Source organism: Dermacentor variabilis, chromosome 9 (genome assembly GCF_050947875.1).
Source record: "Dermacentor variabilis isolate Ectoservices chromosome 9, ASM5094787v1, whole genome shotgun sequence".
NCBI lineage: Eukaryota > Metazoa > Arthropoda > Arachnida > Ixodida > Ixodidae > Dermacentor > Dermacentor variabilis.
Window position 1 is genome coordinate 77841510 of NC_134576.1, and position 26798 is coordinate 77868307.

Sequence of the window (26798 nt, forward strand, 5' to 3'; positions counted from 1 at the left end):
GGACTCATTTAGTCATAGCCAGACTGGGCTTCAAAAAACCATTTCGTTTGATATGCATCAAGGCAGGGTACACAATATGGCAGCATGCCCGAAAGTAGTCACGTGACCTGAATCACGACTGAATTGTCCGTGTCAACTCTCTCACTCTCGTATTCGAAGAGAGCTTTCCATCCGCGTCGTCTGATATGCGTCATGGGTATGTAGAGATAGTTTCCAGCGCTCTATATGGTGATCGTGTGTCCCTAATCACTAGTGACTTGGACTTGGTCATGTGACCTCATCATGTTGGTAGCTGAGCCGGGCTTCGGAAACCGTTTCGTTTGATATGCATGAACCCAGGGTAGAAGAACACTGCACTAGACTGAACATTGGTCACGTGACCACGTCACTAGTCATCATCCAATGTGGACTCATTTAGTCGTAGCCAGACTGGGCTTCAAAAGCCATTTCGTTTGATATGCATCAAGCCAGGGTACACAATATGGCAGCATGCCCGAAAGTAGTCACGTGACCTGAATCATTACTGAATTGTCCGTGTCAACTCTCTCACTCTCCTATTCCAAGAGAGCTTCTCCATCCGCGTCGTCTGATATGCGTCATGGGTATGCAGAGATAGTTTCCAGCGCTCTATATGGTGATCGTGCGTCCCTAATCACTAGTGACTTGGTCATGTGACCTCATCATGGTGGTAGCTGAGCCGGGCTACGGAAACCATTTCCTTTGATATCCCTGGGTAGAAGAGCACTGCACTCGACTGAACATTGGTCACGTGACCACGTCACTAGTCATCATCCAATGTGGAGTCATTTAGTCGTAGCCAGACTGGGCTTCAAAAGCCATTTCGTTTGATATGCATCAAGCCAGGGTACACAATATGGCAGCATGCCCGAAAGTAGTCACTTGACCTGAATCACTACTGAATTGTCCGTGTCAACCCTCTCACTCTCGTATTCGAAGAGAGCTTCTTCATCCGCGTCGTCTGATAGGCGTCATGGGTATGTAGAGATAGTTTCCAGCGCTCTATATGGTGATCGTGCGTCCCTAATCACTAGTGACTTGGTCATGTGACCTCATCATGGTGGTAGCTGAGCCGGGCTTCGGAAACCATTTCGTTTGATATGCATCAACCCTGGGTAGAAGAGCACTGCACTCGACTAAACATTGGTCACGTGACCACGTCACTAGTCATCATCCAATGTGGACTCATTTAGTCGTAGCCAGACTGGGCTTCAAAAGCCATTTCGTTTGATATGCATCAAGCCAGGGTTCACAATATGGCAGCATGCCCGAAAGTAGTGACGTGACCTGAATCATTACTGAATTCTCCGTGTCAACTCCCTCACTCTCCTATTCCAAGAGAGCTTCTTCATCCGCGTCGTCTGATATGCGTCATGGGTATGTAGAGATAGTTTCCAGCGCTCTACATGGTGATCGTGTGTCCCTAATCACTACTGACTTGGACTTGGTGATGTGACCTCATCATGTTGGTAGCTGAGCCGGGCTTCGGAAACCATTTCGTTTGATATGCATCAACCCTGGGTAGAAGAGCACTGCACTCGACTGAACATTGGTCACGTGACCACGTCACTAGTCATCATCCAATGTGGACTCATTTAGTCGTAGCCAGACTGGGCTTCAAAAGCCATTTCGTTTGATATGCATCAAGCCAGGGTACACAATATGGCAGCATGCCCGAAAGTAGTCACGTGACCTGAATCATTACTGAATTGTCCGTGTCAACTCTCTCACTCTCCTATTCCAAGAGAGCTTCTCCATCCGCGTCGTCTGATATGCGTCATGGGTATGCAGAGATAGTTTCCAGCGCTCTATATGGTGATCGTGCGTCCCTAATCACTAGTGACTTGGTCATGTGACCTCATCATGGTGGTAGCTGAGCCGGGCTTCGGAAACCATTTCCTTTGCTATGCATCATCCCTGGGTAGAAGAGCACTGCACTCGACTGAACATTGGTCACGTGACCACGTCACTAGTCATCATCCAATGTGGACTCATTTAGTCGTAGCCAAACTGGGCTTCAAAAGCCATTTCGTTTGATATGCATCAAGCCAGGGTACACAATATGGCAGCATGCCCGAAAGTAGTCACTTGACCTGAATCACTACTGAATTGTCCGTGTCAACCCTCTCACTCTCGTATTCGAAGAGAGCTTCTTCATCCGCGTCGTCTGATAGGCGTCATGGGTATGTAGAGATAGTTTCCAGCGCTCTATATGGTGATCGTGCGTCCCTAATCACTAGTGACTTGGTCATGTGACCTCATCATGGTGGTAGCTGAGCCGGGCTTCGGAAACCATTTCGTTTGATATGCATCAACCCTGGGTAGAAGAGCACTGCACTCGACTGAACATTGGTCACGTGACCACGTCACTAGTCATCATCCAATGTGGACTCATTTAGTCGTAGCCAGACTGGGCTTCAAAAGCCATTTCGTTTGATATGCATCAAGCCAGGGTACACAATATGGCAGCATGCCCGAAAGTAGTGACGTGACATGAATCATTACTGAATTCTCCGTGTCAACTCTCTCACTCTCCTATTCCAAGAGAGCTTCTTCATCCGCGTCGTCTGATATGCGTCATGGGTATGTAGAGATAGTTTCCAGCGATCTATATGGTGATCGTGTGTCCCTAATCACTAGTGATTTGGACTTGGTGATGTGACCTCATCATGTTGGTAGCTGAGCCGGGCTTCGGAAACCATTTCGTTTGATATGCATCAACCCTGGGTAGATGAGCACTGCACTCGACTGAACATTGGTCACGTGACCACGTCACTAGTCATCATCCAATGTGGACTCATTTAGTCGTAGCCAGACTGGGCTTCAAAAGCCATTTCGTTTGATATGCATCAAGCCAGGGTACACAATATGGCAGCATGCCCGAAAGTAGTCACGTGACCTGAATCATTACTGAATTGTCCGTGTCAACTCTCTCACTCTCCTATTCCAAGAGAGCTTCTCCATCCGCGTCGTCTGATATGCGTCATGGGTATGGAGAGATAGTTTCCAGCGCTCTATATGGTGATCGTGCGTCCCTAATCACTAGTGACTTGGTCATGTGACCTCATCATGGTGGTAGCTGAGCCGGGCTTCGGAAACCATTTCCTTTGATATGCATCATCCCTGGGTAGAAGAGCACTGCACTCGACTGAACATTGGTCACGTGACCACGTCACTAGTCATCATCCAATGTGGACTCATTTAGTCGTAGCCAGACTGGGCTTCAAAAGCCATTTCGTTTGATATGCATCAAGCCAGGGTACACAATATGGCAGCATGCCCGAAAGTAGTCACTTGACCTGAATCACTACTGAATTCTCCGTGTCAACCCTCTCACTCTCGTATTCGAATAGAGCTTCTTCATCCGCGTCGTCTGATAGGCGTCATGGGTATGTAGACATAGTTTCCAGCGCTCTATATGGTGATCGTGCGTCCCTAATCACTAGTGACTTGGTCATGTGACCTCATCATGGTGGTAGCTGAGCCGGGCTTCGGAAACCATTTCGTTTGATATGCATCAACCCTGGGTAGAAGAGGACTGCACTCGACTGAACATTTGTCACGTGACCACGTCACTAGTCATCATCCAATGTGGACTCATTTAGTCGTAGCCAGACTGGGCTTCAAAAGCCATTTCGTTTGATATGCATCAAGCCAGGGTACACAATATGGCAGCATGCCCGAAAGTAGTGACGTGACCTGAATCATTACTGAATTCTCCGTGTCAACTCTCTCACTCTCCTATTCCAAGAGAGCTTCTTCATCCGCGTCGTCTGATATGCGTCATGGGTATGTAGAGATAGTTTCCAGCGCTCTATATGGTGATCGTGTGTCCCTAATCACTAGTGATTTGGACTTGGTGATGTGACCTCATCATGTTGGTAGCTGAGCCGGGCTTCGGAAACCATTTCGTTTGATATGCATCAACCCTGGGTAGATGAGCACTGCACTCGACTGAACATTGGTCACGTGACCACGTCACTAGTCATCATCCAATGTGGACTCATTTAGTCGTAGCCAGACTGGGCTTCAAAAGCCATTTCGTTTGATATGCATCAAGCCAGGGTACACAATATGGCAGCATGCCCGAAAGTAGTCACGTGACCTGAATCATTACTGAATTGTCCGTGTCAACTCTCTCACTCTCCTATTCCAAGAGAGCTTCTCCATCCGCGTCGTCTGATATGCGTCATGGGTATGCAGAGATAGTTTCCAGCGCTCTATATGGTGATCGTGCGTCCCTAATCACTAGTGACTTGGTCATGTGACCTCATCATGGTGGTAGCTGAGCCGGGCTTCGGAAACCATTTCCTTTGATATGCATCATCCCTGGGTAGAAGAGCACTGCACTCGACTGAACATTGGTCACGTGACCACGTCACTAATCATCATCCAATGTGGACTCATTTAGTCGTAGCCAGACTGGGCTTCAAAAGACATTTCGTTTGATATGCATCAAGCCAGGGTACACAATATGGCAGCATGCCCGAAAGTAGTCACTTGACCTGAATCACTACTGAATTGTCCGTGTCAACCCTCTCACTCTCGTATTCGAAGAGAGCTTCTTCATCCGCGTCGTCTGATAGGCGTCATGGGTATGTAGAGATAGTTTCCAGCGCTCTATATGGTGATCGTGCGTCCCTAATCACTAGTGACTTGGTCATGTGACCTCATCATGGTGGTAGCTGAGCCGGGCTTCGGAAACCATTTCGTTTGATATGCATCAACCCTGGGTAGAAGAGCACTGCACTCGACTGAACATTGGTCACGTGACCACGTCACTAGTCATCATCCAATGTGGACTCATTTAGTCGTAGCCAGACTGGGCTTCAAAAGCCATTTCGTTTGATATGCATGAAGCCAGGGTACACAATATGGCAGCATGCCCGAAAGTAGTGACGTGACATGAATCATTACTGAATTCTCCGTGTCAACTCTCTCACTCTCCTATTCCAAGAGAGCTTCTTCATCCGCGTCGTCTGATATGCGTCATGGGTATGTAGAGATAGTTTCCAGCGCTCTATATGGTGATCGTGTGTCCCTAATCACTAGTGATTTGGACTTGGTGATGTGACCTCATCATGTTGGTAGCTGAGCCGGGCTTCGGAAACCATTTCGTTTGATATGCATCAACCCTGGGTAGATGAGCACTGCACTCGACTGAACATTGGTCACGTGACCACGTCACTAGTCATCATCCAATGTGGACTCATTTAGTCGTAGCCAGACTGGGCTTCAAAAGCCATTTCGTTTGATATGCATCAAGCCAGGGTACACAATATGGCAGCATGCCCGAAAGTAGTCACGTGACCTGAATCATTACTGAATTGTCCGTGTCAACTCTCTCACTCTCCTATTCCAAGAGAGCTTCTCCATCCGCGTCGTCTGATATGCGTCATGGGTATGCAGAGATAGTTTCCAGCGCTCTATATGGTGATCGTGCGTCCCTAATCACTAGTGACTTGGTCATGTGACCTCATCATGGTGGTAGCTGAGCCGGGCTTCGGAAACCATTTCCTTTGATATGCATCATCCCTGGGTAGAAGAGCACTGCACTCGACTGAACATTGGTCACGTGACCACGTCACTAGTCATCATCCAATGTGGACTCATTTAGTCGTAGCCAGACTGGGCTTCAAAAGCCATTTCGTTTGATATGCATCAAGCCAGGGTACACAATATGGCAGCATGCCCGAAAGTAGTCACTTGACCTGAATCACTACTGAATTGTCCGTGTCAACCCTCTCACTCTCGTATTCGAAGAGAGCTTCTTCATCCGCGTCGTCTGATAGGCGTCATGGGTATGTAGAGATAGTTTCCAGCACTCTATATGGTGATCGTGCGTCCCTAATCACTAGTGACTTGGTCATGTGACCTCATCATGGTGGTAGCTGAGCCGGGCTTCGGAAACCATTTCGTTTGATATGCATCAACCCTGGGTAGAAGAGGACTGCACTCGACTGAACATTTGTCACGTGACCACGTCACTAGTCATCATCCAATGTGGACTCATTTAGTCGTAGCCAGACTGGGCTTCAAAAGCCATTTCGTTTGATATGCATCAAGCCAGGGTACACAATATGGCAGCATGCCCGAAAGTAGTGACGTGACCTGAATCATTACTGAATTCTCCGTGTCAACTCTCTCACTCTCCTATTCGAAGAGAGCTTCTTCATCCGCGTCGTCTGATAGGCGTCATGGGTATGTAGAGATAGTTTCCAGCGCTGTATATGGTGATCGTGCGTCCCTAATCACTAGTGACTTGGTCATGTGACCTCATCATGGTGGTAGCTGAGCCGGGCTTCGGAAACCATTTCGCTTGATATGCATCATCCCTGGGTAGAAGAGCACTGCACTCGACTGAACATTGGTCACGTGACCACGTCACTATTGATCATCCTATGTGGACTCATTTAGTCATAGCCAGACTGGGCTTCAAAAAACCATTTCGTTTGATATGCATCAAGGCAGGGTACACAATATGGCAGCATGCCCGAAAGTAGTCACGTGACCTGAATCACGACTGAATTGTCCGTGTCAACTCTCTCACTCTCGTATTCGAAGAGAGCTTTTCCATCCGCGTCGTCTGATATGCGTCATGGGTATGTAGAGATAGTTTCCAGCGCTCTATATGGTGATCGTGTCTCCCTAATCACTAGTGACTTGGACTTGGTCATGTGACCTCATCATGTTGGTAGCTGAGCCGGGCTTCGGAAACCGTTTCGTTTGATATGCATGAACCCTGGGTAGAAGAACACTGCACTAGACTGAACATTGGTCACGTGACCACGTCACTAGTCATCATCCAATGTGGACTCATTTAGTCGTAGCCAGACTGGGCTTCAAAAGCCATTTCGTTTGATATGCATCAAGCCAGGGTACACAATATGGCAGCATGCCCGAAAGTAGTCACGTGACCTGAATCATTACTGAATTGTCCGTGTCAGCTCTCTCACTCTCCTATTCCAAGAGAGCTTCTCCATCCGCGTCGTCTGATATGCGTCATGGGTATTCAGAGATAGTTTCCAGCGCTCTATATGGTGATCGTGCGTCCCTAATCACTAGTGACTTGGTCATGTGACCTCATCATGGTGGTAGCTGAGCCGGGCTACGGAAACCATTTCCTTTGATATGCATCATCCCTGGGTAGAAGAGCACTGCACTCGACTGAACATTGGTCACGTGACCACGTCACTAGTCATCATCCAATGTGGACTCATTTAGTCGTAGCCAGACTGGGCTTCAAAAGCCATTTCGTTTGATATGCATCAAGCCAGGGTACACAATATGGCAGCATGCCCGAAAGTAGTGACGTGACATGAATCATTACTGAATTCTCCGTGTCAACTCTCTCACTCTCCTATTCCAAGAGAGCTTCTTCATCCGCGTCGTCTGATATGCGTCATGGGTATGTAGAGATAGTTTCCAGCGCTCTATATGGTGATCGTGTGTCCCTAATCACTAGTGATTTGGACTTGGTGATGTGACCTCATCATGTTGGTAGCTGAGCCGGGCTTCGGAAACCATTTCGTTTGATATGCATCAACCCTGGGTAGATGAGCACTGCACTCGACTGAACATTGGTCACGTGACCACGTCACTAGTCATCATCCAATGTGGACTCATTTAGTCGTAGCCAGACTGGGCTTCAAAAGCCATTTCGTTTGATATGCATCAAGCCAGGGTACACAATATGGCAGCATGCCCGAAAGTAGTCACGTGACCTGAATCATTACTGAATTCTCCGTGTCAACTCTCTCACTCTCCTATTCCAAGAGAGCTTCTTCATCCGCGTCGTCTGATATGCGTCATGGGTATGTAGAGATAGTTTCCAGCGCTCTATATGGTGATCGTGTGTCCCTAATCACTAGTGACTTGGTCATGTGACCTCATCATGGTGGTAGCTGAGCCGGGCTTCGGAAACCATTTCCTTTGATATGCATCATCCCTGTGTAGAAGAGCACTGCACTCGACTGAACATTGGTCACGTGACCACGTCACTAGTCATCATCCAATGTGGACTCATTTAGTCGTAGCCAGACTGGGCTTCAAAAGCCATTTCGTTTGATATGCATCAAGCCAGGGTACACAATATGGCAGCATGCCCGAAAGTAGTCACTTGACCTGAATCACTACTGAATTGTCCGTGTCAACCCTCTCACTCTCGTATTCGAAGAGAGCTTCTTCATCCGCGTCGTCTGATAGGCGTCATGGGTATGTAGAGATAGTTTCCAGCGCTCTATATGGTGATCGTGCGTCCCTAATCACTAGTGACTTGGTCATGTGACCTCATCATGGTGGTAGCTGAGCGGGGCTTCGGAAACCATTTCGCTTGATATGCATCATCCCTGGGTAGAAGAGCACTGCACTCGACTGAACATTGGTCACGTGACCACGTCACTATTGATCATCCTATGTGGACTCATTTAGTCGTAGCCAGACTGGGCTTCAAAAAACCATTTCGTTTGATATGCATCAAGGCAGGGTACACAATATGGCAGCATGCCCGAAAGTAGTCACGTGACCTGAATCACGAGTGAATTGTCCGTGTCAACTCTCTCACTCTCGTATTCGAAGAGAGCTTTTCCATCCGTGTCGTCTGATATGCGTCATGGGTATGTAGAGATAGTTTCCAGCGCTCTATATGGTGATCGTGTCTCCCTAATCACTAGTGACTTGGACTTGGTCATGTGACCTCATCATGTTGGTAGCTGAGCCGGGCTTCGGAAACCGTTTCGTTTGATATGCATGAACCCTGGGTAGAAGAACACTGCACTAGACTGAACATTGGTCACGTGACCACGTCACTAGTCATCATCCAATGTGGACTCATTTAGTCGTAGCCAGACTGGGCTTCAAAAGCCATTTCGTTTGATATGCATCAAGCCAGGGTACACAATATGGCAGCATGCCCGAAAGTAGTCACGTGACCTGAATCATTACTGAATTGTCCGTGTCAGCTCTCTCACTCTCCTATTCCAAGAGAGCTTCTCCATCCGCGTCGTCTGATATGCGTCATGGGTATGCAGAGATAGTTTCCAGCGCTCTATATGGTGATCGTGCGTCCCTAATCACTAGTGACTTGGTCATGTGACCTCATCATGGTGGTAGCTGAGCCGGGCTACGGAAACCATTTCCTTTGATATGCATCATCCCTGGGTAGAAGAGCACTGCACTCGACTGAACATTGGTCACGTGACCACGTCACTAGTCATCATCCAATGTGGACTCATTTAGTCGTAGCCAGACTGGGCTTCAAAAGCCATTTTGTTTGATATGCATCAAGCCAGGGTACACAATATGGCAGCATGCCCGAAAGTAGTCGACCTGAATCACTACTGAATTGTCCGTGTCAACCCTCTCACTCTCGTATTCGAAGAGAGCTTCTTCATCCGCGTCGTCTGATAGGCGTCATGGGTATGTAGAGATAGTTTCCAGCGCTCTATATGGTGATCGTGCGTCCCTAATCACTAGTGACTTGGTCATGTGACCTCATCATGGTGGTAGCTGAGCCGGGCTTCGGAAACCATGTCGTTTGATATGCATCAACCCTGGGTAGAAGAGCACTGCACTCGACTAAACATTGGTCACGTGACCACGTCACTAGTCATCATCCAATGTGGACTCATTTAGTCGTAGCCAGACTGGGCTTCAAAAGCCATTTCGTTTGATATGCATCAAGCCAGGGTTCACAATATGGCAGCATGCCCGAAAGTAGTGACGTGACCTGAATCATTACTGAATTCTCCGTGTCAACTCCCTCACTCTCCTATTCCAAGAGAGCTTCTTCATCCGCGTCGTCTGATATGCGTCATGGGTATGTAGAGATAGTTTCCAGCGCTCTATATGGTGATCGTGTGTCCCTAATCACTACTGACTTGGACTTGGTGATGTGACCTCATCATGTTGGTAGCTGAGCCGGGCTTCGGAAACCATTTCGTTTGATATGCATCAACCCTGGGTAGAAGAGCACTGCACTCGACTGAACATTGGTCACGTGACCACATCACTAGTTATCATCCAATGTGGACTCATTTAGTCGTAGCCAGACTGGGCTTCAAAAGCCATTTCGTTTGATATGCATCAAGCCAGGGTACACAATATGGCAGCATGCCCGAAAGTAGTCACTGACCTGAATCATTACTGAATTGTCCGTGTCAACTCTCTCACTCTCCTATTCCAAGAGAGCTTCTCCATCCGCGTCGTCTGATATGCGTCATGGGTATGTAGAGATAGTTTCCAGCGCTCTATATGGTGATCGTGTGTCCCTAATCACTACTGACTTGGACTTGGTGATGTGACCTCATCATGTTGGTAGCTGAGCCGGGCTTCGGAAACCATTTCCTTTGATATGCATCATCCCTGGGTAGAAGAGCACTGCACTCGACTGAACATTGGTCACGTGACCACGTCACTAGTCATCATCCAATGTGGACTCATTTAGTCGTAGCCAGACTGGGCTTCAACAGCCATTTCGTTTGATATGCATCAAGCCAGGGTACACAATATGGCAGCATGCCCGAAAGTAGTCACTTGACCTGAATCACTACTGAATTGTCCGTGTCAACCCTCTCACTCTCGTATTCGAAGAGAGCTTCTTCATCCGCGTCGTCTGATAGGCGTCATGGGTATGTAGAGATAGTTTCCAGCGCTCTATATGGTGATCGTGCGTCCCTAATCACTAGTGACTTGGTCATGTGACCTCATCATGGTGGTAGCTGAGCCGGGCTTCGGAAACCATTTCGTTTGATATGCATCAACCCTGGGTAGAAGAGCACTGCACTCGACTGAACATTGGTCACGTGACCACGTCACTAGTCATCATCCAATGTGGACTCATTTAGTCGTAGCCAGACTGGGCTTCAAAAGCCATTTCGTTTGATATGCATCAAGCCAGGGTACACAATATGGCAGCATGCCCGAAAGTAGTGACGTGACATGAATCATTACTGAATTCTCCGTGTCAACTCTCTCACTCTCCTATTCCAAGAGAGCTTCTTCATCCGCGTTGTCTGATATGCGTCATGGGTATGTAGAGATAGTTTCCAGCGCTCTATATGGTGATCGTGTGTCCCTAATCACTAGTGATTTGGACTTGGTGATGTGACCTCATCATGTTGGTAGCTGAGCCGGGCTTCGGAAACCATTTCGTTTGATATGCATCAACCCTGGGTAGATGAGCACTGCACTCGACTGAACATTGGTCACGTGACCACGTCACTAGTCATCATCCAATGTGGACTGATTTAGTCGTAGCCAGACTGGGCTTCAAAAGCCATTTCGTTTGATATGCATCAAGCCAGGGTACACAATATGGCAGCATGCCCGAAAGTAGTCACGTGACCTGAATCATTACTGAATTGTCCGTGTCAACTCTCTCACTCTCCTATTCCAAGAGAGCTTCTCCATCCGCGTCGTCTGATATGCGTCATGGGTATGCAGAGATAGTTTCCAGCGCTCTATATGGTGATCGTGCGTCCCTAATCACTAGTGACTTGGTCATGTTACCTCATCATGGTGGTAGCTGAGCCGGGCTTCGGAAACCATTTCCTTTGATATGCATCATCCCTGGGTAGAAGAGCACTGCACTCGACTGAACATTGGTCACGTGACCACGTCACTAGTCATCATCCAATGTGGACTCATTTAGTCGTAGCCAGACTGGGCTTCAAAAGCCATTTCGTTTGATATGCATCAAGCCAGGGTACACAATATGGCAGCATGCCCGAAAGTAGTCACTTGACCTGAATCACTACTGAATTGTCCGTGTCAACCCTCTCACTCTCGTATTAGAATAGCTTCTCCATCCGTGTCGTGTGATATGCGTCATGGGTATGTAGAGATAGTTTCCAACGCTCTATATGGTGATCATACGTCCCTAATCACTAGTGACTTGGTCATGTGACCTCAACATTGTGGTAGCTGAGCCGGGCTTCGGAAACCATTTCGTTTGATATGCATCAACCCTGGGTGGAAGAGCACTGCACTCGACTGAACATTGGTCACGTGACCACGTCACTAGTGATCATCCAATGTGGACTCATTTAGTCATAGCCAGACTGCGCTTCAAAAACCATTTCGTTTGATATGCATTAAGCCAGGGTACACAATATGGCAGCATGCCCGAAAGTAGTCACGTGACCTGAATCACTACAGAATTGTCCGTGTCAACTCTCTCACTCTCGTATTCTAAGAGACCTACTCCATCCGCGTCGTCTGATATGCATCATGGGTATGTAGAGATAGTTTCCAGCGCTCTATATGGTGATCGTGTGTCCCTAATCACTAGTGACTTGGTCATGTGACCTCATCATGGTGGTAGCTGAGCCGGGCTTCGGAAACCATTTCGTTTGATATGCATCATCCCTGGGTAGAAGAGCACTGCACTCGACTGAACATTGGTCACGTGACCACGTCACTTGTCATCATCCAATGTGGACTCATTTAGTCGTAGCCAGACTGGGCTTCAAAAGCCATTTCGTTTGATATGCATCAAGCCAGGGTACAGAATATGGCAGTATGCCCGAAAGTAGTCACGTGACCTGAATCATTACTGAATTGTCCGTGTCAACTCTCTCACTCTCGTATTCCAAGAGAGCTTCTTCATACGCGTCTTCTGATATGCATCATGGGTATGTAGAGATAGTTTCCAGCGCTCTATATGGTGATCGTGCGTCCCTAATCACTAGTGACTTGGTCATGTGACCTCATCATGGTGGTAGCTGAGCCGGGCTTCGGAAACCATTTCCTTTGATATGCATCATCCCTGGGTAGAAGAGCACTGCACTCGACTGAACATTGGTCACGTGACCATGTCACTAGTCATCATCCAATGTGGACTCATTTAGTCGTAGCCAGACTGGGCTTCAAAAACCATTTCGTTTGATATTCATCAAGCCAGGGTACACAATATGGCAGCATGCCCGAAAGTAGTCCCGTGACCGGAATCACGACTGAATTGTCCGTGTCAACTCTCTCGCTCTCGTATTCGAAGAGTGCTTTTCCATGCGCGTCTTCTGATATGCATCATGGGTATGTAGAGATAGTTTCCAGCGCTCTATATGGTGATCGTGTGTCCCTAATCACTAGTGACTTGGTCATGTGACCTCATCATGGTGGTAGCTGAGCCGGGCTTCGGAAACCATTTCGTTTGATATGCATCATCCCTGGGTAGAAGAGCACTGCACTCGACAAAACATTGGTCACGTGACCACGTCACTAGTCATCATCCAATGTGGACTCATTTAGTGGTAGCCAGACTGGGCTTCAAAAGCCATTTCGTTTGATATGCATCAAGCCAGGGTACACAATATGGCAGTATGCCCGAAAGTAGTCACGTGACCTGAATCATTACTGAATTGTCCGTGTCAACTCTCTCACTCTCGTATTCCAAGAGAGCTTCTTCATACGCGTCGTCTGATATGCATCATGGGTATGTAGAGATAGTTTCCGGCGCTCTATATGGTGATCGTGCGTCCCTAATCACTAGTGACTTGGTCATGTGACCTCATCATGGTGGTAGCTGAGCGGGGCTTCGGAAACCATTTCACTTGATATGCATCATCCCTGGGTAGAAGAGCACTGCACTCGACTGAACATTGGTCACGTGACCACGTCACTATTCATCATCCTATTTGGACTCATTTAGTCATAGCCAGACTGGGCTTCAAAAACCATTTCGTTTGATATGCATCAAGCCAGGGTACACAATATGGCAGCATGCCCGAAAGTAGTCACGTGACCTGAATCACGACTGAATTGTCCGTGTCAACTCTCTCACTCTCGTATTCGAAGAGAGCTTTTCCATCCGCGTCGTCTGATATGCGTCATGGGTATGTAGAGATAGTTTCCAATGCTCTATATGGTGATCATGCGTCCCTAATCACTAGTGACTTGGTCATGTGACCTCAACATTGTGGTAGCTGAGCCGGGCTTCGGAAACCATTTCGTTTGATATGCATCAACCCTGGGTGGAAGAGCACTGCACTCGACTGAACATTGGTCACGTGACCACGTCACTAGTGATCATCCAATGTGGACTCATTTAGTCGTAGCCAGACTGGGCTTCAAAAGCCATTTCGTTTGATATGCATCAAGCCAGGGTACACAATATGGCAGCATGCCCGAAAGTAGTCACGTGACCTGAATCACTACAGAATTGTCCGTGTCAACTCTCTCACTCTCGTATTCTAAGAGACCTACTCCATCCGCGTCGTGTGATATGCGTCATGGGTATGTAGAGATAGTTTCCAATGCTCTATATGGTGATCATGCGTCCCTAATCACTAGTGACTTGGTCATGTGACCTCAACATTGTGGTAGCTGAGCCGGGCTTCGGAAACCATTTCGTTTGATATGCATCAACCCTGGGTGGAAGAGCACTGCTCTCGACTTGACATTGGTCACGTGACCACGTCACTAGTGATCATCCAATGTGGACTCATTTTGTCATAGCCAGACTGGGCTTCAAAACCATTTCGTTTGATATGTGTCAAGCCAGGGTACACAATATGGCAGCATGCCCGAAAGTAGTCCCGTGACCGGAATCACGACTGAATTGCCCGTGTCAACTCTCTCACTCTCGTATTCGAAGAGTGCTTCTTCATCCGCGTCGTCTTTTAGGCGTCATGGGTATGTAGAGATAGTTTCCAGCGCTCTATATGGTGATCGTGCGTCCCTAATCACTAGTGACTTGGTCATGTGACCTCATCATGGTGGTAGCTGAGCGGGGCTTCGGAAACCATTTCGCTTGATATGCATCATCCCTGGGTAGAAGAGCACTGCACTCGACTGAACATTGGTCACGTGACCACGTCACTATTCATCATCCTATGTGGACTCATTTAGTCGTAGCCAGACTGGGCTTCAAAAACCATTTCGTTTGATATGCATCAAGCCAGGGTACACAATATGGCAGCATGCCCGAAAGTAGTCACGTGACCTGAATCACGACTGAATTGTGCGTGTCAACTCTCTCACTCTCGTATTCGAAGAGAGCTTTTCCATCCGCGTCGTCTGATACGCGTCATGGGTATGTAGAGATAGTTTCCAGTGCTCTATATGGTGATCGTGTGTCCCTAATCACTAGTGACTTGGTCATGTGACCTCATCATGGTGGTAGCTGAGCCGGGCTTCGGAAACCATTTCGTTTGATATGCATCAACCCTGGGTAGAAGAGCACTGCACTCGACTGAACATTGGTCAGGTGACCACGTCACTAGTCATCATCCAATGTGGACTCATTTAGTCATAGCCAGACGGGCTTCAAAAGCCATTTCGTTTGATATGCATCAAGCCAGGGTACACAATATGGCAGTATGCCCGAAAGTAGTCACGTGACCTGAATCATTACTGAATTGTCCGTGTCAACTCTCTCACTCTCGTATTCCAAGAGAGCTTCTTCATACGCGTCGTCTGATATGCATCATGGGTATGTAGAGATAGTTTCCGGTGCTCTATATGGTGATCGTGCGTCCCTAATCACTAGTGACTTGGTCATGTGACCTCATCATGGTGGTAGCTGAGCGGGGCTTCGGAAACCATTTCGCTTGATATGCATCATCCCTGGGTAGAAGAGCACTGCACTCGACTGAACATTGGTCACGTGACCACGTCACTATTCATCATCGTATGTGGACTCATTTAGTCATAGCCAGACGGCTTCAAAAACCATTTCGTTTGATATGCATCAAGCCAGGGTACACAATATGGCAGCATGCCCGAAAGCAGTCACGTGACCTGAATCACGACTGAATTGTCCGTGTCAACTCTCTCACTCTCGTATTCGAAGAGAGCTTTTCCATCCGCGTCGTCTGATATACGTCATGGGTATGTAGAGATAGTTTCCAATGCTCTATATGGTGATCATGCGTCCCTAATCACTAGTGACTTGGTCATGTGACCTCAACATTGTGGTAGCTGAGCCGGGCTTCGGAAACCATTTCGTTTGATATGCATCAACCCTGGGTGGAAGAGCACTGCACTCGACTGAACATTGGTCACGTGACCACGTCACTAGTGATCATCCAATGTGGACTCATTTAGTCGTAGCCAGACTGGGCTTCAAAAGCCATTTCGTTTGATATGCATCAAGCCAGGGTACACAATATGGCAGCATGCCCGAAAGTAGTCACGTGACCTGAATCACTACAGAATTGTCCGTGTCAACTCTCTCACTCTCGTATTCTAAGAGACCTACTCCATCCGCGTCGTGTGATATGCGTCATGGGTATGTAGAGATAGTTTCCAATGCTCTATATGGTGATCATGCGTCCCTAATCACTAGTGACTTGGTCATGTGACCTCAACATTGTGGTAGCTGAGCCGGGCTTCGGAAACCATTTCGTTTGATATGCATCAACCCTGGGTGGAAGAGCACTGCACTCGACTGAACATTGGTCACGTGACCACGTCACTAGTGATCATCCAATGTGGACTCATTTTGTCATAGCCAGACTGGGCTTCAAAACCATTTCGTTTGATATGTGTCAAGCCAGGGTACACAATATGGCAGCATGCCCGAAAGTAGTCCCGTGACCGGAATCACGACTGAATTGTCCGTGTCAACTCTCTCACTCTCGTATTCGAAGAGTGCTTCTTCATCCGCGTCGTCTTTTAGGCGTCATGGGTATGTAGAGATAGTTTCCAGCGCTCTATATGGTGATCGTGCGTCCCTAATCACTAGTGACTTGGTCATGTGACCTCATCATGGTGGTAGCTGAGCGGGGCTTCGGAAACCATTTCGCTTGATATGCATCATCCCTGGGTAGAAGAGCACTGCACTCGACTGAACATTGGTCACGTGACCACGTCACTATTCATCATCCTATGTGGACTCATTTAGTCGTAGCCAGACTGGGCTTCAAAAACCATTTCGTTTGATATGCATCAAGCCAGGGTACACAATATGGCAGCATGCCCGAAAGTAGTCACGTGACCTGAATCACGACTGAATTGTGCGTGTCAACTCTCTCACTCTCGTATTCGAAGAGAGCTTTTCCATCCGCGTCGTCTGATACGCGTCATGGGTATGTAGAGATAGTTTCCAGTGCTCTATATGGTGATCGTGTGTCCCTAATCACTAGTGACTTGGTCATGTGACGTCATCATGGTGGTAGCTGAGCCGGGCTTCGGAAACCATTTCGTTTGATATGCATCAACCCTGGGTAGAAGAGCACTGCACTCGACTGAACATTGGTCAGGTGACCACGTCACTAGTCATCATCCAATGTGGACTCATTTAGTCGCAGCCAGACTGGGCTTCAAAAGCCATTTCGTTTGATATGCATCAAGCCAGGGTACACAATATGGCAGCATGCCCGAAAGTAGTCACGTGACCTGAATCACTACTGAATTGTCCGTGTCAACTCTCTCACTCTCGTATTCGAAGAGAGCTTCTTCATCCGCGTCGTCTTTTAGGCGTCATGGGTATGTAGAGATAGTTTCCAGCGCTCTATATGGTGATCGTGCGTCCCTAATCACTAGTGACTTGGTCATGTGACCTCATCATGGTGGTAGCTGAGCGGGGCTTCGGAAACCATTTCGCTTGATATGCATCATCCCTGGGTAGAAGAGCACTGCACTCGACTGAACATTGGTCACGTGACCACGTCACTAGTCATCATCCAATGTGGACTCATTTAGTCGTAGCCAGACTGGGCTTCAAAAGCCATTTCGTTTGATATGCATCAAGCCAGGGTACACAATATGGCAGCATGCCCGAAAGTAGTCACTTGACCTGAATCACTACTGAATTGTCCGTGTCAACCCTCTCACTCTCGTATTCGAAGAGAGCTTCTTCATCCGCGTCGTCTGATAGGTGTCATGGGTATGTAGAGATAGTTTCCAGTGCTCTATATGGTGATCGTGTGTCCCTAATCACTAGTGACTTGGTCATGTGACCTCATCATGGTGGTAGCTGAGCCGGGCTTCGGAAACCATTTCGTTTGATATGCATCAACCCTGGGTAGAAGAGCACTGCACTCGACTGAACATTGGTCAGGTGACCACGTCACTAGTCATCATCCAATGTGGACTCATTTAGTCGTAGCCAGACTGGGCTTCAAAAGCCATTTCGTTTGATATGCATCAAGCCAGGGTACACAATATGGCAGCATGCCCGAAAGTAGTCACGTGACCTGAATCACTACTGAATTGTCCGTGTCAACTCTCTCACTCTCCTATTCCAAGAGAGCTTCTCCATCCGCGTCGTCTGATATGCGTCATGGGTATGCAGAGATAGTTTCCAACGCTCTATATGGTGATCGTGCGTCCCTAATCACTAGTGACTTGGTCATGTGACCTCATCATGGTGGTAGCTGAGCCGGGCTTCGGAAACCATTTCCTTTGATATGCATCATCCCTGGGTAGAAGAGCACTGCACTCGACTGAACATTGGTCACGTGACCACGTCACTAGTCATCATCCAATGTGGACTCATTTAGTCGTAGCCAGACTGGGCTTCAAAAGCCATTTCGTTTGATATGCATCAAGCCAGGGTACACAATATGGCAGCATGCCCGAAAGTAGTCACTTGACCTGAATCACTACTGAATTGTCCATGTCAACCCTCTCACTCTCGTATTCGAAGAGAGCTTCTTCATCCGCGTCGTCTGATAGGCGTCATGGGTATGTAGAGATAGTTTCCAGTGCTCTATATGGTGATCGTGCGTCCCTAATCACTAGTGACTTGGTCATGTGACCTCATCATGGTGGTAGCTGAGCCGGGCTTCGGAAACCATTTCGTTTGATATGCATCAACCCTGGGTAGAAGAGGACTGCACTCGACTGAACATTTGTCACGTGACCACGTCACTAGTCATCATCCAATGTGGACTCATTTAGTCGTAGCCAGACTGGGCTTCAAAAGCCATTTCGTTTGATATGCATCAAGCCAGGGTACACAATATGGCAGCATGCCCGAAAGTAGTGACGTGACCTGAATCATTACTGAATTCTCCGTGTCAACTCTCTCACTCTCCTATTCTAAGAGACCTACTCCATCCGCGTCGTCTGATATGCATCATGGGTATGTAGAGATAGTTTCCAGCGCTCTATATGGTGATCGTGTGTCCCTAATCACTAGTGACTTGGTCATGTGACCTCATCATGGTGGTAGCTGAGCCGGGCTTCGGAAACCATTTCGTTTGATATGCATCATCCCTGGGTAGAAGAGCACTGCACTCGACTGAACATTGGTCACGTGACCACGTCACTTGTCATCATCCAATGTGGACTCATTTAGTCGTAGCCAGACTGGGCTTCAAAAGCCATTTCGTTTGATATGCATCAAGCCAGGGTACAGAATATGGCAGTATGCCCGAAAGTAGTCACGTGACCTGAATCATTACTGAATTGTCCGTGTCAACTCTCTCACTCTCGTATTCCAAGAGAGCTTCTTCATACGCGTCTTCTGATATGCATCATGGGTATGTAGAGATAGTTTCCAGCGCTCTATATGGTGATCGTGCGTCCCTAATCACTAGTGACTTGGTCATGTGACCTCATCATGGTGGTAGCTGAGCCGGGCTTCGGAAACCATTTCCTTTGATATGCATCATCCCTGGGTAGAAGAGCACTGCACTCGACTGAACATTGGTCACGTGACCATGTCACTAGTCATCATCCAATGTGGACTCATTTAGTCGTAGCCAGACTGGGCTTCAAAAACCATTTCGTTTGATATTCATCAAGCCAGGGTACACAATATGGCAGCATGCCCGAAAGTAGTCCCGTGACCGGAATCACGACTGAATTGTCCGTGTCAACTCTCTCACTCTCGTATTCGAAGAGTGCTTTTCCATCCGCGTCGTCTGATATGCATCATGGGTATGTAGAGATAGTTTCCAGCGCTCTATATGGTGATCGTGTGTCCCTAATCACTAGTGACTTGGTCATGTGACCTCATCATGGTGGTAGCTGTGCCGGGCTTCGGAAACCATTTCGTTTGATATGCATCAACCCTGGGTGGAAGAGCACTGCACTCGACTGAACATTGGTCACGTGACCACGTCACTAGTGATCATCCAATGTGGACTCATTTAGTCATAGCCAGACTGCGCTTCAAAAACCATTTCGTTTGATATGCATTAAGCCAGGGTACACAATATGGCAGCATGCCCGAAAGTAGTCACGTGTCCTGAATCACTACAGAATTGTCCGTGTCAACTCTCTCACTCTCGTATTCTAAGAGACCTACTCCATCCGCGTCGTGTGATATGCGTCATGGGTATGTAGAGATAGTTTCCAACGCTCTATATGGTGATCATGCGTCCCTAATCACTAGTGACTTGGTCATGTGACCTCAACATTGTGGTAGCTGAGCCGGGCTTCGGAAACCATTTCGTTTGATATGCATCAACCCTGGGTGGAAGAGCACTGCACTCGACTGAACATTGGTCACGTGACCACGTCACTAGTGATCATCCAATGTGGACTCATTTAGTCATAGCCAGACTGGGCTTCAAAACCATTTCGTTTGATATGCATCAAGCCAGGGTACACAATATGGCAGCATGCCCGAAAGTAGTCACGTGGCCTGAATCACTACTGAATTGTCCGTGTCAACTCTCTCGCTCTCGTATTCGAAGAGTGCTTTTCCATCCGCGTCGTCTCATATGCATCATGGGTATGTAGAGATAGTTTTCAGCGCTCTATATGGTGATCGTGTGTCCCTAATCACTAGCGACTTGGTCATGTGACCTCATCATGGTGGTAGCTGAGCCGGGCTTCGGAAACCATTTCGTTTGATATGCATCATCCCTGGGTAGAAGAGCACTGCACTCGACAAAACATTGGTCACGTGACCACGTCACTAGTCATCATCCAATGTGGACTCATTTAGTGGTAGCCAGACTGGGCTTCAAAAGCCATTTCGTTTGATATGCATCAAGCCAGGGTACACAATATGGCAGTATGCCCGAAAGTAGTCACGTGACCTGAATCATTACTGAATTGTCCGTGTCAACTCTCTCACTCTCGTATTCCAAGAGAGCTTCTTCATACGCGTCGTCTGATATGGATCATGGGTATGTAGAGATAGTTTCCGGCGCTCTATATGGTGATCGTGCGTCCCTAATCACTAGTGACTTGGTCATGTGACCTCATCATGGTGGTAGCTGAGCGGGGCTTCGGAAACCATTTCGCTTGATATGCATCATCCCTGGGTAGAAGAGCACTGCACTCGACTGAACATTGGTCACGTGACCACGTCACTATTCATCATCCTATGTGGACTAATTTAGTCATAGCCAGACTGGGCTTCAAAAACCATTTCGTTTGATATGCATCAAGCCAGGGTACACAATATGGCAGCATGCCCGAAAGTAGTCACGTGACCTGAATCACGACTGAATTGTCCGTGTCAACTCTCTCACTCTCGTATTCGAAGAGAGCTTTTCCATCCGCGTCGTCTGATATGCGTCATGGGTATGTAGAGATAGTTTCCAATGCTCTATATGGTGATCATGCGTCCCTAATCACTAGTGACTTGGTCATGTGACCTCAACATTGTGGTAGCTGAGCCGGGCTTCGGAAACCATTTCGTTTGATATGCATCAACCCTGGGTGGAAGAGCACTGCACTCGACTGAACATTGGTCACGTGACTACGTCACTAGTGATCATCCAATGTGGACTCATTTAGTCGTAGCCAGACTGGGCTTCAAAAGCCATTTCGTTTGATATGCATCAAGCCAGGGTACACAATATGGCAGCATGCCCGAAAGTAGTCACGTGACCTGAATCACTACAGAATTGTCCGTGTCAACTCTCTCACTCGTATTCTAAGAGACCTACTCCATCCGCGTCGTGTGATATGCGTCATGGGTATGTAGAGATAGTTTCCAATGCTCTATATGGTGATCATGCGTCCCTAATCACTAGTGACTTGGTCATGTGACCTCAACATTGTGGTAGCTGAGCCGGGCTTCGGAAACCATTTCGTTTGATATGCATCAACCCTGGGTGGAAGAGCACTGCACTCGACTGAACATTGGTCACGTGACCACGTCACTAGTGATCATCCAATGTGGACTCATTTTGTCATAGCCAGACTGGGCTTCAAAACCATTTCGTTTGATATGTGTCAAGCCAGGGTACACAATATGGCAGCATGCCCGAAAGTAGTCCCGTGACCGGAATCACGACTGAATTGTCCGTGTCAACTCTCTCACTCTCGTATTCGAAGAGTGCTTCTTCATCCGCGTCGTCTTTTAGGCGTCATGGGTATGTAGAGATAGTTTCCAGCGCTCTATATGGTGATCGTGCGTCCCTAATCACTAGTGACTTGGTCATGTGACCTCATCATGGTGGTAGCTGAGCGGGGCTTCGGAAACCATTTCGCTTGATATGCATCATCCCTGGGTAGAAGAGCACTGCACTCGACTGAACATTGGTCAGGTGACCACGTCACTAGTCATCATCCAATGTGGACTCATTTAGTCGTAGCCAGACTGGGCTTCAAAAGCCATTTCGTTTGATATGCATCAAGCCAGGGTACACAATATGGCAGCATGCCCGAAAGTAGTCACGTGACCTGAATCACTACTGAATTGTCCGTGTCAACTCTCTCACTCTCGTATTCGAAGAGAGCTTCTTCATCCGCGTCGTCTTTTAGGCGTCATGGGTATGTAGAGATAGTTTCCAGCGCTCTATATGGTGATCGTGCGTCCCTAATCACTAGTGACTTGGTCATGTGACCTCATCATGGTGGTAGCTGAGCGGGGCTTCGGAAACCATTTCGCTTGATATGCATCATCCCTGGGTAGAAGAGCACTGCACTCGACTGAACATTGGTCACGTGACCACGTCGCTATTCATCATCCTATGTGGACTCCTTTAGTCATAGCCAGACTGGGCTTGAAAAACCATTTCGTTTGATATGCATCAAGCCAGGGTACACAATATGGCAGCATGCCCGAAAGTAGTCACGTGAGCTGAATCACGACTGAATTGTCCGTGTCAACTCTCTCAATCTCGTATTCGAAGAGAGCTTTTCCATCCGCGTCGTCTGATATGCGTCATGGGTATGTAGAGATAGTTTCCAGTGCTCTATATGGTGATCGTGTGTCCCTAATCAATAGTGACTTGGTCACGTGACCTCATCATGGTGGTAGCTGAGCCGGGCTTCGGAAGCCATTTCGTTTGATATGCATCAACCCTGGGTAGAAGAGCACTGCACTCGACTGAACATTGGTCAGGTGACCACGTCACTAGTCATCATCCAATGTGGACTCATTTAGTCGTAGCCAGACTGGGCTTCAAAAGCCATTTCGTTTGATATGCATCAAGCCAGGGTACACAATATGGCAGCATGCCCGAAAGTAGTCACTTGACCTGAATCATTACTGAATTGTCCGTGTCAACTCTCTCACTCTCGTATTCCAAGAGAGCTTCTTCATACGCGTCGTCTGATATGGATCATGGGTATGTAGAGATAGTTTCCGGCGCTCTATATGGTGATCGTGCGTCCCTAATCACTAGTGACTTGGTCATGTGACCTCATCATGGTGGTAGCTGAGCGGGGCTTCGGAAACCATTTCGCTTGATATGCATCATCCCTGGGTAGAAGAGCACTGCACTCGACTGAACATTGGTCACGTGACCACGTCACTATTCATCATCCTATGTGGACTAATTTAGTCATAGCCAGACTGGGCTTCAAAAACCATTTCGTTTGATATGCATCAAGCCAGGGTACACAATATGGCAGCATGCCCGAAAGTAGTCACGTGACCTGAATCACGACTGAATTGTCCGTGTCAACTCTCTCACTCTCGTATTCCAAGAGAGCTTCTTCATACGCGTCTTCTGATATGCATCATGGGTATGTAGAGATAGTTTCCAGCGCTCTATATGGTGATCGTGCGTCCCTAATCACTAGTGACTTGGTCATGTGACCTCATCATGGTGGTAGCTGAGCCGGGCTTCGGAAACCATTTCCTTTGATATGCATCATCCCTGGGTAGAAGAGCACTGCACTCGACTGAACATTGGTCACGTGACCATGTCACTAGTCATCATCCAATGTGGACTCATTTAGTCGTAGCCAGACTGGGCTTCAAAAACCATTTCGTTTGATATTCATCAAGCCAGGGTACACAATATGGCAGCATGCCCGAAAGTAGTCCCGTGACCGGAATCACGACTGAATTGTCCGTGTCAACTCTCTCACTCTCGTATTCGAAGAGTGCTTTTCCATCCGCGTCGTCTGATATGCATCATGGGTATGTAGAGATAGTTTCCAGCGCTCTATATGGTGATCGTGTGTCCCTAATCACTAGTGACTTGGTCATGTGACCTCATCATGGTGGTAGCTGTGCCGGGCTTCGGAAACCATTTCGTTTGATATGCATCAACCCTGGGTGGAAGAGCACTGCACTCGACTGAACATTGGTCACGTGACCACGTCACTAGTGATCATCCAATGTGGACTCATTTAGTCATAGCCAGACTGCGCTTCAAAAACCATTTCGTTTGATATGCATTAAGCCAGGGTACACAATATGGCAGCATGCCCGAAAGTAGTCACGTGACCTGAATCACTACAGAATTGTCCGTGTCAACTCTCTCACTCTCGTATTCTAAGAGACCTACTCCATCCGCGTCGTGTGATATGCGTCATGGGTATGTAGAGATAGTTTCCAACGCTCTATATGGTGATCATGCGTCCCTAATCACTAGTGACTTGGTCATGTGACCTCAACATTGTGGTAGCTGAGCCGGGCTTCGGAAACCATTTCGTTTGATATGCATCAACCCTGGGTGGAAGAGCACTGCACTCGACTGAACATTGGTCACGTGACCACGTCACTAGTGATCATCCAATGTGGACTCATTTAGTCATAGCCAGACTGGGCTTCAAAACCATTTCGTTTGATATGCATCAAGCCAGGGTACACAATATGGCAGCATGCCCGAAAGTAGTCACGTGGCCTGAATCACTACTGAATTGTCCGTGTCAACTCTCTCGCTCTCGTATTCGAAGAGTGCTTTTCCATCCGCGTCGTCTCATATGCATCATGGGTATGTAGAGATAGTTTTCAGCGCTCTATATGGTGATCGTGTGTCCCTAATCACTAGCGACTTGGTCATGTGACCTCATCATGGTGGTAGCTGAGCCGGGCTTCGGAAACCATTTCGTTTGATATGCATCATCCCTGGGTAGAAGAGCACTGCACTCGACAAAACATTGGTCACGTGACCACGTCACTAGTCATCATCCAATGTGGACTCATTTAGTGGTAGCCAGACTGGGCTTCAAAAGCCATTTCGTTTGATATGCATCAAGCCAGGGTACACAATATGGCAGTATGCCCGAAAGTAGTCACGTGACCTGAATCATTACTGAATTGTCCGTGTCAACTCTCTCACTCTCGTATTCCAAGAGAGCTTCTTCATACGCGTCGTCTGATATGGATCATGGGTATGTAGAGATAGTTTCCGGCGCTCTATATGGTGATCGTGCGTCCCTAATCACTAGTGACTTGGTCATGTGACCTCATCATGGTGGTAGCTGAGCGGGGCTTCGGAAACCATTTCGCTTGATATGCATCATCCCTGGGTAGAAGAGCACTGCACTCGACTGAACATTGGTCACGTGACCACGTCACTATTCATCATCCTATGTGGACTAATTTAGTCATAGCCAGACTGGGCTTCAAAAACCATTTCGTTTGATATGCATCAAGCCAGGGTACACAATATGGCAGCATGCCCGAAAGTAGTCACGTGACCTGAATCACGACTGAATTGTCCGTGTCAACTCTCTCACTCTCGTATTCGAAGAGAGCTTTTCCATCCGCGTCGTCTGATATGCGTCATGGGTATGTAGAGATAGTTTCCAATGCTCTATATGGTGATCATGCGTCCCTAATCACTAGTGACTTGGTCATGTGACCTCAACATTGTGGTAGCTGAGCCGGGCTTCGGAAACCATTTCGTTTGATATGCATCAACCCTGGGTGGAAGAGCACTGCACTCGACTGAACATTGGTCACGTGACTACGTCACTAGTGATCATCCAATGTGGACTCATTTAGTCGTAGCCAGACTGGGCTTCAAAAGCCATTTCGTTTGATATGCATCAAGCCAGGGTACACAATATGGCAGCATGCCCGAAAGTAGTCACGTGACCTGAATCACTACAGAATTGTCCGTGTCAACTCTCTCACTCGTATTCTAAGAGACCTACTCCATCCGCGTCGTGTGATATGCGTCATGGGTATGTAGAGATAGTTTCCAATGCTCTATATGGTGATCATGCGTCCCTAATCACTAGTGACTTGGTCATGTGACCTCAACATTGTGGTAGCTGAGCCGGGCTTCGGAAACCATTTCGTTTGATATGCATCAACCCTGGGTGGAAGAGCACTGCACTCGACTGAACATTGGTCACGTGACCACGTCACTAGTGATCATCCAATGTGGACTCATTTTGTCATAGCCAGACTGGGCTTCAAAACCATTTCGTTTGATATGTGTCAAGCCAGGGTACACAATATGGCAGCATGCCCGAAAGTAGTCCCGTGACCGGAATCACGACTGAATTGTCCGTGTCAACTCTCTCACTCTCGTATTCGAAGAGTGCTTCTTCATCCGCGTCGTCTTTTAGGCGTCATGGGTATGTAGAGATAGTTTCCAGCGCTCTATATGGTGATCGTGCGTCCCTAATCACTAGTGACTTGGTCATGTGACCTCATCATGGTGGTAGCTGAGCGGGGCTTCGGAAACCATTTCGCTTGATATGCATCATCCCTGGGTAGAAGAGCACTGCACTCGACT